Source organism: Cupressus sempervirens, chromosome 10 (assembly GCF_028749045.1).
Source record: "Cupressus sempervirens isolate cs-2001-9-10 chromosome 10, ASM2874904v1, whole genome shotgun sequence".
NCBI classification, from domain to species: domain Eukaryota; kingdom Viridiplantae; phylum Streptophyta; class Pinopsida; order Cupressales; family Cupressaceae; genus Cupressus; species Cupressus sempervirens.
In genome coordinates, this window is record NC_143127.1 from 319,768,109 (window position 1) to 319,784,116 (window position 16,008).

The following is a 16,008-nucleotide window of genomic DNA, read 5'->3' on the forward strand; positions in this document are numbered from 1 at the left end:
TTATGCTATTGTAAGCCCGTAGGGCATGTTTTGAAGTTTATTCTCTCTGTACTGTTGGCACTAGCTTATTTTCTCAGTTAATATAATTCCCCTTTTCTATTGTGTCCATTTTGTTGTTGGGTTGTGTCCCCATCATTTGTGTACTAGATTATAGTTGACTTTTAACTTACAAAATTATAGTTAGTTATTAGTCAACTGATATTTATTGAAACGTTGCCATAGATATGTAATTATTGATTAAATTAATTAGAGTTAAATAAATTTAATTAATAATTAAGTTACGTAATAAAGTATTAATTGATATGCTAATAACGATTCTTTTAGTTAAGTTGTTAAGTAATTACATCGAAGTTGACAAGTCGTACTCTCATGACTTGAATAATGACCTTAGATATTTTAATAGTGAGACTTAGTAATATTTAATTGAGAACTATTAGAATTTTAATATGTCATGGATGGTGTACTTATGTTAATTGATTGATTAAATTGATCATTTTATAATCTTCTTATTTGAAGATTAGTAATTGGCTCTCTTATAATTTAGATGATTAATGATCCTTGATTTATGTTAAAAGTTGAAGTAACATTAAGAAGAGTCATTCAATTTGTAACATTGAGTGAATGATTTTACTAAGTGTCAAATAATTTAATATTCACCCTTAAGCTATTCTTAGAATATTATTTTAAATAATGGAAGAATAATGCTATCGAAGAACAAACAGGTTGACTTGTAAGTCAAATGATTAAACTTAAGACACTTGAAATATACTTGCAAACAAAAAAGTGAAACCCCTACACATTATTCAACTATGTGATTTTAGCAAAATCAAAACATGTGTCTACATCGTGTATTCTCTATTCTTCTTGTTTTGGGTTTTGGGTTGGCTAGTGTTGACCAGTCTTAGGTTGTTACCAGAGGCTTCGGGGTTATGAGATGTGATGACATGTTGATTTTATTTGGTCTTGATCTTTATAAGCCCAACCATGGTAATGTGATCGTATGCTCTATGAAATGTTTGTATTTACTGATTGATATTGTTCATCAGTCTTCATGTGTGAAGCTGAGATGTATGTGTATGAGACACTTGAGCTAACCATTTTTGAGTTATCGATCAATTATCCTTGGATTACTCTCTAGTCACCATGATGGGACTGAAATGTGGATTTATTTCTTGATGATTTCATGTTGTGACATGTTTGACTCAACGATTTTAGAGTCTTTGATCAGTATGATTTTAAGATATTCTTGTTGCTTGTTGAGAACCAATGGATATTGTGATGTATTTTGAGATATATTTTGGTTATTGAGAACCAATGAATATTTTTTATTATCAGTGATGTCTTTAGTTGCCAATAGAGAACTATTGTGTTCATGATTTTCTATGGATGATTTTTAGATGCTCATGGAGATTTGACGATTCTTATCTTGGAGATTTGATGATTCTTATTATGGTCATTTGATGCTTTTATCATGGATATTTGATGATTCTTTTTATGGATTATCTTTTGGATTTTCTTTACAGTCGTTTGTACAAGACTGTGGTGATTTATGATTCTGAAATGTCCCTTTTCTGATTTTTCATGATATTTCCAACCTCTAATCAGATCTTTAAAATCAAACAACTGCTATCACAAAGATCCACCAAATTCCTTAAGAAACCCCAAATCGGGTATGTTGAAAATAGTGCTAAAAGCTTCACAACTTCACAAATTATTAATGAATCTGAAAATAGAAATTTTTACAGAACTTTCAGCAGCATAACAGCCTACAAATTGATATTTCCAGATCCGTATAGCCTTTACACAACAGCTCGAAAATGTAGGACCAAAACTATGCTCATCGGGCTCCCGAAATAGCACAAAATATGCTCGGAAACACCACAAGAACACTAATAATCTATCTCAAAAGTTTAATCACGTCCCAATATATATGTTCAGCTCTATTTTAACAGCTTAAAGTATAAAATACAGCAGCAACCAAAACTGATATGAAATACTCAACCGGAAACACCAAACTCTTACAAAAATACACCCGAAAACTCACAAATCTGCACTGTTCAGCACAAAGGCAAACTCTGTATGAGCATGCACATGGAATGGCTTCAAACTCCCGTCCTTAGCCTTCCTGGAAACCTGCAAACTCCCGTTCTTGGGTCTCCCTGGAAACCTGCAAACTCCCGTTCTTGGGTCTCCTTCTCCACAGGTTTGGCAGCCTCTGAAGAATAACAAAGAATGAATGAAAATCAAGTCTGGAATCCCCCCAAAATGCCTCCAAACCTCTTTAAAAAGGGCATAACTGTAACTCACATCCAAGAGAGGTTAATGAAACATATTTTAATAATAATTATCATTTATTAGTCCAACGGTTTCCAAAGATTAACTTCCTTTTTCCGAAACTTCACTTTCTTGGGCCTGCCTGTCTTAGCAAAGATTATTATTTTTTAATTATTTGAAAAGGGGACATGACAAGTCCTCCCCTCCCAAACATTGCTTGTCCTCAAGCAATGGCTAAACAATAAACCAATCAATCCTCCTGGATCCCAAATGTAGTCATGAACTATACTACTACCAATTAACACAGACTCCTGCAAGATCCTCTGCAATATGACCAAGAGGAATCCATAATCAAACTGGCAATTATAGCTCAACCAAACTCCAAAATCACCATTACCACAGTCAAAAACCCATGAGACACAAACTCTTAGAATATCAAAACCCAAGTAAAGTGGACTACCAACATAGTAAATACCATCAATGCATTCCACTGGCCTATATGGAATGTACAATCCAACTCTGCAACAATGGTGAATGCTCTCAAATGAAACTATACCAAGTATGGAGAATCCACACACTATACAACTCCTGCAGTCAACACAACTCTGTAGATCATTGGCCACTGTCTCATAACCATAACTCCCATGCACCCCTGATGGTGAAAAGCCATCACAAGATAAACAACAAGAAATGGAACCCAAACCAAATTTTCCATGAACAAGTGATACAACCCACTGTGACTGATCACTAGCTAAGTCAGGAGATGTCATAGCCAAAGGAGTAGAATCAATAACAACACTTGCTGAAGCATCACTCCAAAACTCCTGCTCTAAGTCATGTATTATCAAGCTATCAACTACAAAACCTGTCGCCATGTCGTGCCCATCACAACTCTCATCTCGAGGCATCAAACTATTCCATAATTGATGATAAGCACTAGGAACCAAAGTACATCTCTGTATCATAATCTCATCAACATGGTCATCAAAGGTAAATTGATGAGCGTACCTCACAGTGTAATGCCGATAGAATGCGCCAATCTCAGTCAGTGGCTCAGACTGTAATCCAGATGAAACTAACTGCAATTGATCATCAACCATGTTGGAACTGACTACTACCTCCAAAGATATCACCAAGGGAGTAGTATTACTATCAGGAACCATGCCAACTGTCGACTCACCAACATCACACATGACCTTTGATACATCTCTAGTCTCTGTGCCTTCAGTACTAGAGGCCACCACCCTGTCAGGCATACAATAATCTGCTACAATACCCAACTCAACTAAACCTGACTCTAGTGGGAATGAACCTGATATGCCAATGTTAGTATCAAGGATGGATGCATCCCCATCTCCATTGTCTCTGACAATCTCAGTCATGGACATCCTCGAATCACCAAACACCATAGCTTGTGACTGTATAGAATCAGATAAAGACTGTAGTCGCTCTAACTCCATGGTCACCTTAGCCAAATGAAACTGTGACTCCTTGAAAGCCAACTGTGTACTCTCAAGAATCTCAAAAGTCACCTCAAGCTGCTCAATAAGCTCACTCACCTCATCTTCCTTGGCCAACAATGCATCATATGTTGTACTACCCCACTCCATAAGATAATCTCTATCAGCTACCAACTGCATATAATTCTGTCTCAAAATCTGAATAGCCTCCCATAAAGAGTGGATCTCTGTCAAGGAAAGATAACTTCCTTCCTGCTCATCACTAGTAGGAGAACCCCATCCATAAACTGCTAATAATTGACGAGCAGCATCAAAATGTTGGCAAGTGATAGCAATGTCTCGGTCACTAACTCTCAACTGATTAGACACATGATGGCATTGGCTTGACTGTCTCCTACAAACCTCCTTTGATGCACTGTCTAAAGGAGTATCCTCAAAGTTACTAGTCTCTAGAGTATTACCATCCATGTGCTGTGAATCAACTCTAAAGCTCATATCAACATACAGAGTATCAAAATTTGTAGCACTGCTGTCCAACTCCTCTGTACCCAAAGAAACTAAGTCTTCAAAATTGCCCACTACATCCTCCTGGATGTCATCGATGCCAATATGATCCTGGGACTCATCTGTACACACTGCCAAATATGAAAGATCATCAACACATTCCAGCAAGTATGGTTGACTGGATATATGAACAAAGCCCAACACCGGTGTATAAAAACTAATACCAACATCAGACAAGATACTGGCACAAGAAAAGACAACACCGTGTAATCTGCTAATCAAATCCATGATAGCACCCAAACAAACACTGCGACCAAAAAGTGTTAAAGATCTCCAGTCAACTGAATCCCAAACACCAATATAACAATCTCGTGTCCATATCCGTAAACTAGAATCAACTGGTAACTCAAGCAAACTCCTCACCTGAGTAATATGACCAATACCAACTAACTCCACATACCTGTCATGATAAGGTAATGTAGTCACAATACTATCTTCACTCACCTTCAGCTGGCGGGATAAATCATGTGAAATACTACCTGCCTCAACCTCATGTGATGAAGCATCTAACTGCGCCTGGTACTCTTTCTCAGCAAATTCATGAATGCTCAATGTCTGCTCATCTCTACTAGGTATCTCACCATCCTGCACAACAACATCCTCATAATCATCATCTGAACCCACTACACTGTAGTCACTGCCTGTTGTAACTATACCATCCTGAATACCTGTGGCATCACCCTTTGACAACCTGTAAACAATTGTCTCAATTTGAGTATCAAGTTGACTGTTACTATCAATCTGTGTAATATCCTTTCCCACCACCTCCTGTGGCAAAGTAGAATCTGAGACCACTACCTGGCTATCAGCTAGTTTCTCAAACTCCTCATGCAAGTTCTTGGGAATTGTGTCATCTGTCCTGTGAGAAAATCTGCCAAATAGAAATCCAGTCAACTTATCCACCTTAGCTGGGTCAGATAACATGTCATTTATACGATGGTGCTCAACCAACTGTTTAGACATGTCATGGCTTATTTTCATAAGTTTATCTCGAATGTCTAAATAACCATCCTTTCTACTATTTTGACTCTGGCTATCAATTGTCCAAGATCGTTCCCTCTGAGACTCTGTACTATACCTGTCCATTCTGGATAAAGTAGAGTGTAACCCCAATAGGATATAACTTCTTCAAGCACCAAGAACTAACATGCAAATGATTAGAAGTAGCATGCAACCATAGATTTGGACATGCAACTGATTAGAAGCAACATGCAACCACCAAATTATGACATGCAAGATCTGGGTAGTTGTCAAAACTGACATGCAAACTTCTACAACCGCCAAATTCACCAAGAACTAATAGGCAAATGATTAGAAGTAGCATGAAACCATAGATTTGGACATGCAACTGATTAGAAGCAACATGCAACCACCAAATTATGACATGCACGATCTGGGTAGTTGTCAAAACTGACATGGAAGATCTGGGTACTTGTCAAAACTGAAATGCAAACTTCTACAACCACCAAATTCACCAAGAACTAACATGAAAATGATTAGAAGTAGCATGCAACCATAAATTTTTACATGCAGCTGATTAGAAGCAACATGCAATCATAAATTATGACATGCAAGATTTGGGTAGTTCTCAAAACTGAAATGCAATATCTGGGTAGTTGTCAAAACTGACCTGCAACTTCTACAAACCCTCAGGCTTGCAATGGGGGTCAGGGCCTTAAGTGGCTACCAGGGTAGCTCATTGTAAGTTTGGTTAATAAGTAATAACATTTATACACTAAATGGAGATTAAATGAACTTAAAAGGATAATTGTTTTGATGTTCTCGCCCATGCCTTGAGTGCTTGTATAGGCTAGGATGGGAGTAGTGAGAACACATGGTTGCGACCGTGCATTCTATAGTATACCTCATCAGTATGAGAGGATACTAGTGGCCGCATGAGATCAGTATGGACCCGTGGAGTTTAGCTAACTGCTAGGGTAACTTGTATGTGATAAATGCGATGACACTTTCTCGCTTGCAGAGTAGGTGTCCTACATGTCATTGTCTGCCTCTGAAAATTAGATGTCGGCTTTGTGTGATGGAACCTTTGAGTTAGTGTACTTTTAGGATTTCTAGACTTAGAGAGTAATTATGCTATGTGTTTTAAATAGCCTGTTTGGGACTTGAGATTATCTCCTCAGCACGATGGGAGTGGACCACTTAGGTTCCACGCGATCGGGTGGTAGTGTATTTTTCACTCTTATCATTTGAGATCCGTCTGAGACACTATGGTTGATGCTCTCTTGGTTGGTATTTATCTTCATTCTATTCTTGGGGCATTATGATAGATGATATACCCTATGATGGATGTATTTACTGGTATGTTCTTATATTGATGATTTTCTTATATTAGATGATGTTATCTTATGTTTTACTTGGATGTTTTAGGAGTAACATTCCTACTATGTTAATACCAATGATCTCTTCGGTGCTTTGGAATGTTACACACGGAGGGATGGTTAGGATCCACGATGGTCTAATGATGCTATTTACGGTTGGGAGGAACCGTGCACTTAGTTATTTATATTTGTGATATATGGTTATCTTTTATGATGGATGTTTACATTTTTTGTGACGATGTATCATGTATGGTATATGGTTTCATTATGTTATTGCATCATGGATTAGTATTGGATGATGATGTACTTTATTTGTATGGACGTATATTCTCTTAAGTTTTTCATACCTTGTAATATGTACAGTGGTTGATTGAGCTAAACTAAAATATAATTACAAAAAAAAACACTTGTATATTGTTTATGAATATTGGATGTATCCTTGTTATTTCATAAGGATGTGATGTTAGATGAATAGTTATGATTAGATGTGATACAATGTTAAGGGATCTTTAAAGAATCTAATCTGTTATGTTATGTTATGTGTACTTTTATTCGAATTGTTTCTATTGCTTCCGCAACTATTGTGAATGGTTTATCTTTTATGTTTTAAAAAAAATAAAAAATTTGTTAGGTAAACTTAGTGTAATTCTTTGGATCTCTTGGCGGGGCATTACATTTGGTATTAGAGCCCAAGTTTCAACATTGGGAGCTCTGGGTAGATTTGAATGCCACTAGTTATTAATTAGTTGAACAAAATGAAAATTTTGAACTGTCATGTCTATCTCTTTCAAATTGAAAACTTGAAACTAGGTGAACGGAAACATAACTTAAAATTGTTACTTGCATATTTTTCATACTTCGATATTTAGCTTTCAAAATTGAAAAGTTTACTTAAACCTAAACGCGGGTAAAATTGAAACTTGAAACTCATTATAGTTGCAAAAACATGTATCTTTCATCTATGATTTAAGGTAGTATGCCCTTGATTATCTTTGCAAGAATTAAGTTTCTTTTGTTTAGAATGTATTAGGGGATCTATTTGTAATGCCCCACCAAGGGATCCAAAGAGTTTCACTAACTTTGCCAAACAATTTTTTTTTTAAACATGAAAGATAGACCATTCATAACATTTGCGGAAGCAATAGTAACATCCAATTGAAAATAACATAACATAACAGAATTACATTCTTTAAAAATCCCTTAACGTTGAATTACTTCTAATCTTAACTATCCATCTAACAATCATCCTTAACAATGAAATAACAATGATGCATCCAATGTTCCTAAAAAATATTACAAGTGTACATTTTAGATTGCTCAATCATCCACTATACATGTTACAAGGTATGAAAAGCTTAAAAGAGTAAACATCCATGTAAATAAAGTACAACATCCTCCAATATTAATCCATCATGCAATAACATAATGAAACCATAACCATGCATAATACAACATCACAAAAGATATAAACATTCATCATGTAAGATAACCATACATCACAAACATAACTAACTAAATGCACGGTTCCTCCCAACCGTTAATAGCATCATTAGATCATCATGGATCCTAGCCATCCCTCCGTGCATAACATTCCAAAGCACCGAAGAGATCATCGGCTATAAACATAGTAGGAATGTCACTCCTGAAACATCCTACTAACATGCAAACTAAAGCATAGGATACTATAATCTAACATATGCAAATCATCAATATAAGAAACATACCAATAAATACATCCATCATAAGGTATATCATCTATCATAATGCTCCAAGAACAGAATGAAGATAAATACCAACCAAGAATACTCCAGCCACGGTGTCTCAATGGATCTCAAATGATAAGAGTGATAAAACACTACCACCCGACCGCGTGGACCCTAAATGGTCCACTCCCACCATGCTGAGGAGATAATCTCAAGTCCCAAACAGGATATAAAAACCACAAAGCATAAATTTTTATGAGTCTAGGAATCCTAAAAGTATACTAACTCAAAGGTTCCATCACGCAAAACTGACATCTAATTTCCAGAGGCACACAATGACATGTAGGAAACCTACTCTACAAACGGGAAAGTGTCATCGCATTTATCTCGTACAAGTTACCTTGGCAGTTAGCTAAACTCCACGGGTCCATACAGATCTCATGCGGCCACTAGTATCCTCTCATACTGACGAGGCATACTATGGAATGCAAGGTCGCAACCATGCGTCTCACTACTCCCATCCTAGCCTGTACAAGCGCTCAAGGCATGGGCGAGAACCAAAATAATTATCTTTTTAGGTTCATTTAATCCCCATTTAGTGTGTAAATGTTATCACTTATTAACCAAACTTACAATGAGTTATCCTGGCAGCCACTTAGGGCCCCGGCCCCCATTGCAAGCCACTTCCCAACACTACAAGTAGATTACCTACCCTAATGCTCATGGAATCATAAATCACCACAGTCCTGTACAAGCGACTGTAAATAAATCCAAAAGATAATCCATAAAGTGAATCATCAAATATCCATGATAAAAGCATCAAATATCCACAATAAGAATCATCAAATCACCAAGATAAGAATCATCAAATCTCCATGAGCATCTGGAAAACATCCATAGAAAATCATGACCACAACAATTCTCTATTGGCAACTGAAGGCATCACTGATAATCATAAGTATCCATTGGTTCTCAATAACCAAAATATATCATCTCATCCATTGGTTCTCAACAAGCAACCAAGAATATCTCAAAATCATACTGACCGAAGACTCCAAAATGGTTGAGTCAAACATGTCACAACATGACATCATCAAGAATAAATCCACATTTCAGTCCCATCATGGCGACTAGAAAATAATCCAAGGATAACTGATCGATGACTCAAAAATGATTAGCTCAAGTATCTCATACACATACATCTCAGCTTCACACATGAAGACTAATGAACAAATACAAACATTTCATAGAGCATACGATCACATTACCATGGTTGGGTTTATAAAGATCGAGACCAAAAAAGATCAACATGCCAACACATCTCATAACCCACGAGCCTCTGGTAACAACCTAGGACTGGTCAACACTAGTCAACCCAAAAACCCAAAACAAGAAGCATATAGAATACACGATGTAGACACATGTTTTTGTTTTGCTATTACCTCATAATTGAATAATGTGTAGAGGTTCATTTTCCATTATTCAAGTGTAGGGTTTTTAGTTTCCATTTTCAAGTATACTTCAAGTGTCTAAGTTTCATCATTTGACCTACAAGTCAACCCTTTTGATTCCCCGATAGCATTATCCTTCTATTATTAAGAATTACATTCTAAGAAAAACTTAAGGATAACTATTTACTCATTAAATTGATCATCATTGATTCTTAATTAAATTGCTCTCTTTATTTTGCTAAGATCAAAGTTACTAATTGAATAACTTAAGTATTAAATCCAATTAACTCTAATTAATTGATTTAATTAATAATTTCACAACCAAACCATCAACTCAATGAGTATCAGTTGACTAACAATAGTTTGTACGTCAAAGTCAACTTCAATCCAATACACAAATATTAATATTTTAATATTAACAAATTATTTTGGAAATCTTATCCATAATAACTACATTCATCTTTCTTAACGATTTCGTATTAATGATAACCATTTCCTAGTTAAATCTCTATCACCTTTAATTATATTGATAACTCATTAATTGATTAAAATCAATTATAACCCAAATCCAAGAATTAATATTTTTTTGCAAAACTTTAATCTTTAAATAACCTCTTCTAGGTTAACTCTGTCGGATTAACCATTTATACTATTATTTATTAATAGTTTGTCAGACCCAACAAACATTAATAAATGATAACTATAATTAATCGATTTGGAGAAACCTTGCATAAACTTCATCAGTTAATATCTAACTAACTCTTAACACCATTAAGGTGTATCAATAATTTACATAACGAATTAAGAATAACATATTAATTCAATTCATAGCATTGTTATGATATAACAATGACTCTCTAAGTTAATTCACATTTAAGTTAATTAATAAACATGTAGCTCACCATTTACGATCAGATTATTATATAAATAGCTCAATTAAGACTTGATGAAATATTATCAAAATTTGAAGCACTTAATGAGATTTTTGATAATAATAGTGATCATTGGTATCATTGATATTCACATCAAATAATCATTCCATTACCACTCAATTAATTATACAATATCCATAACAACTTCTTAGTAATCATCAGTTATTAATTAAAATGAACTATATTTAAATAAATATTTATAAATAAGAACCATTCAAATCTATACTAAATAAATTACTTTAATAATAATTTAAATCAAATTATTATTAATAATAACATTTTACAACTGATTAATACATGTTAAATAGTATTTTCGTATTAACTAAATAACATATATTAATATCTGATAAATATATATTATTAAATATAAACTATTGTGAAAACTTATTAAAACTGATTATCCCATATGACTCATATATTACAATAATAATAAAATATATTAAGCAATTCATTATCGCTGGCATAAAAATTATATGCGATTTTGAAATCGCTAATGCAATATGAGGCTGTGCAGCCCTGCCCTCTGACGCAGGGCCTGCGACGGCAGTCGCAGTACCTGCGTCAGCGGGTACTGGTGACCGTCGGCACAATAAAGGCAGGTGCGGGCAGGGGTGGATATATTCGCCCTTCTCCAAAAACATTAGCATTATAAACATTTTCTTAACAAATGCGTTCGAATTTTTAACTAAGGTTTTGCCATCACATTTTAAAATATACGATTTGCAAATACAAATTTGTAAATAAAGTTTCTTGTTTCGACTTACACAAATATATATATACATATATATATATATGTATATATCTATAGGTGTGTGTATATATGTATATGTATATGTATATGTATATGTATATGTATATGTATATGTATATATATATATATATATAATTACTTATTACTATATTTAAAAGTATATATATATATAAACTTATATATATACATATTTACAAAAGAGAATATATAATTAGAATTAAAAAAGCTTTTCTAAACAATAATTTTCCTTTTTAAATAATTATTTACTAAACATATCCATTAATTCATCCAATAGGTTTGACTATAAATTTAAGATCATCTTTCTCAATCTGATTCAAATTTGAACCCAAACCCGTTTAGATCTAAGTTCTCTCCTATATTGAAACTAGGGTTTTCTTTTGTTTCCTTTGCAACCAAATAGAATATCTAGATACCAATTTAATTGTAGATTCAAACACAAGAGTATTCAGACACATAGACATGATAAAGACAGGAAGAGAAATAGTGCAAAGAGAATATGTGATTATCAGAAGTGCACCTGGACACTGATGCTAATCCACCATGCCTCAGAAGTCCATAGACAATCCCTTTCTTCTCTATCATTCGCAATTCCTCAAAGATCCAGCCAATCGAATCCTCCAAGTGACTAGAAAAGCTAGAAGGAACATAGAAGCATGTAGAAAATATATGAGCATATGAACTTCTCCAATGCATGTAAGCTTTGAAGCTTCCATTTAAAGCTTTCATTTTTGCTTGTCCAAACACACTAGGAGAGCCTCTATTTAAAGGCCTCTAAGATGCATCTAGAGTGTCTCTAGAACAACTAGAAGATAAGCATGACAACCAAGCATGAGCCTTCTCCAACCTTCTAGATGAGTCTTATGGTTGTAGACACCATGTGCTCAAATAAAAATGCTAACTCCTAAGTGTAGACATCTAGTGCATTCTTAGAGTGCAAACTTTTGTGTTGTCTATATGACAACTCTCGAGAATTTGCCAACTCCTATGTGAGCAAATATTAAAATAATGCACATTAATTAATATAATATTTAATTTACTCTTTCCAATTTAATTTATTTATTTATTAAATCTTGCGCACTAACTTTAATAATTCCACTTTTCAATCTTAATATATTTATATTTTAATCACATGAGATTTAGAATCTTTTAATAATTTAAAATATATTTTCCACTTTTTAAATTTCATTTTCCAAAACTTAATTGCTAAAATATTTATTAGCTTTATTAGTATTATTATTTAGTCATTTATTTAAAAATGAACTCCAAGTATATTATTATTAAAATAAATATTGTCACATTCCAAATTTAAACTTTTAACTTTTATCTTCAAATTTAATTATTTTATTTAATTATTTTATTTTATTAATTTCTCAATTAATTAAATAAAATGAATATTTAAAATATCATATTAATTTTTCATTAAATTAAACCATTTATTAAATCTTTTAATTAGGCTTAATTAATAGAAAATACATCAAAGACTCTCAAGGTAAAAATATGAAAACCCATCATAGCTAAAATACATACAAAATCAAACCAAGGGTTTATAACACGAATTACGTTATCCAACATATTCGAAGGGTACTCAACTCAGATTCTTTTCCTAATTTTTCAATTAGAACAAATGACTTAAAAGGGTTGGGATTTGGACTTGGGAATTTATCTCCCCTCTCTTATCATTGAGATGATGTGATAGGGTACGCTCATCCTGACAATTCAGGGAAGTCGATACTCGGTACTTGCAACCTGCATAAAAACCACGCATGTACAAGCAGAATATATACTAAACTAAACAGGCAATGGCAAGAAGTGGTGCATCGTGTAGATCTCGACTAGCAGGTGACTACGACTCCCTTCCTTAACCACATCAGACACACCATACAAAAGAAAACACGTAAAGAAAACACGCACACCATACACATGCAAGTATGGGGTAAGTATCCATAAGAAAACACATATGATAATAAACCATCTTACTAATCATCATTAATAACTGCTAACACTAAAAATAATCATCATGCATATATGAAATATAAAGTCTAACTGATCTCATCACATAATCAACTGAATCCATAGCACAATATCTGATGATCTCAAAAGAATGTTGCTTACCATCAACATAAAACTAGCTCTAAAAGAGTTCAGCAATGATAACAGAATGTGAACTAGGGGCAGACACTACACTATTTTAGTAGTTGTTAAAAGAGTGAATGTTGAATCAATGTAGTTTTTGGTTTACCATTAAACCAGAATCATATTGCTCTAAGTGTGTTGTAATATTCTAGTGCAATCATATCCCTCTGTAGGGAGGAAAAGGGTTCAATGGGACCTACATAGTGAGTATCTTAGCTTTTCATTCTTGTAGGCTTCCAGGAGTAAGCCTAATCTCAGGGGGGGTGGATGTAGTGCCTGCCCCTGGTTTGCATTTTTTTATCATTGCTGAACTCTTTTAGAGCTAGTTTTATGTTGTTGGTTAGCAGCATTCTTTTGAGATTATCAGATATTGTGCTATGGATTTAGTTATTATGTGATGAGATTACTTAGATTTTGCATTTCATGTATGCATGATGATTATTTTCAATGTTTGCAGTTATTAATGATGATTAGTAAGATGATTTATTATCATATGTGTTTTCTTATGGATACTTACCCCATACTTGCATGTGTATGGTGTGCGTGTTTGCTTTTGTATGGTGTGTCTGATGTGGTTAAGGAAGGGAGTTGTAGTCACCTCCTAGTCGGGATCTACACGATGCACCACTTCTTGACATTGCCTGTTTAGTTTAGAATATATATTGTGCTTGTATATGCATAATTTTTATGTAGGTTGTAGGTACCGGGTATCGACTTCCCTGAATTGCTAGGATGAGCGTACCTTATCACATTATCTCAATGATAAGAGAAGGGAGATAAATTCTCAAGTCCAAATTCCAACCATTTGAGCCATTTGTCCTAATTGGAAAATTAAGACAAGTATCTAAGTTGAGTACCCTTTGAATATGTCGGATGACATAATTCGTGATATTAACCCTTGGCTTGATTTTGTATGTATTCTGGCTATGCTGAATTTTTGTATTTTAGCTTGTAAGTTTTTGATGTATTTTCTATTAATTAAGCCTAATTAAAAATTTTAATTAATAGTTTAATTTAATAAAAAATTAATATGGTATTTTAATATTTATTTTATTTAATTAATTGAAAATTTAATTAAATAAAATAATTAAATTTGAAAATAAAAGTTATAAGTTTAAATTTGGAATGTGACAATATTTATTTTAATAATAATATATTTGGAGTTTATTTTTAAATAAATGACTAAATAATATTATTATTAAAGCTAATAAATATTTTAGCAAATTAAGTTTTAAAAATGAAATTTAAAAGTGTAAAATATATTAAAATTATTAAAAGATTCTAGATTTCATGTGATTTAAATATAAATATATTAAGATTTGAAAAGTGGAATTATTAAAGTTAGTGCATAAGATTTAATAATAAATAAATTAAATTGAAAAAAGTAAAGTAAACATTATATTAATTATTGTGCATTATTTTAATACATAAGAGTTTGTAAATTCTCGAGAGTTGTCATATATACAATACAGAAGCTTGCACTCTTAGAATGCACTAGTTGTCTACACTTAGAAGCTAGCATTTTATTTGAGCACATGGTGTCTACAACTTTAAGACTTATCTAGAAGGTTGGAGAAGACCCATACTTGGTTGTCATGCTTATCTTCTAGTTGTTTCTAGAGAGACTCTAGATGCATCTTAGAGGCCTTTAAATATAGGCTCTCCTAGTGTGTTTGGACAAGCTGAATGGAAGATACAAGCTACAAGCTTCAAGCTAAAATGGAAGCTTCAAAGCTTACATTCATTGAGAAGATCATATGCTTCTACATGCTCATATATTTTCTATATGCTTCTATGCTTCTTCTAGCACTTCTAGTCACTTGAAGGATTTGGTTAGCTTAGATCTTGGAGAAATTGCGAATGATGGAGAAGGAAGGGATTTTCTATGGACTTCTGAGGCATGGAAAATTTAGCATCAGTGTCTAGGTGCACTTGTGATATTCACATACTCTCTTTGCACTATTTCTCTTCCTGTCTTCATCGTATTTGTTATATGTGTCTGAATATTCTCTGTGATTGGATCTGTAATTTTAAAATTGGAATCTAGATATGCTATTTAGTTGAGAAGAAAATAATAGAAAAACCTTAGTTCCAAATTAGAAAGAAATTAGATCTTAATCGGGTTTGGGTTCGAATTTATATTAAATTAAAAAGACAAGATTGGAAATTAAAATAGAAATTTTATGGTGAAAATTCGAATGATTAGATGTAATCTTTCTATCAATTATATTTTTGAATGCATATGAACAAACCCTTTTATGGTTAAATTTAGGGAACAATTATTTTAAGAGGAAATTTTTAATTCATCACAAATTGTCCTGTCGCTACCCCTTGGATAGATCTGAACTCAATCATTCATAACTTTGTATTGTGATCCAAT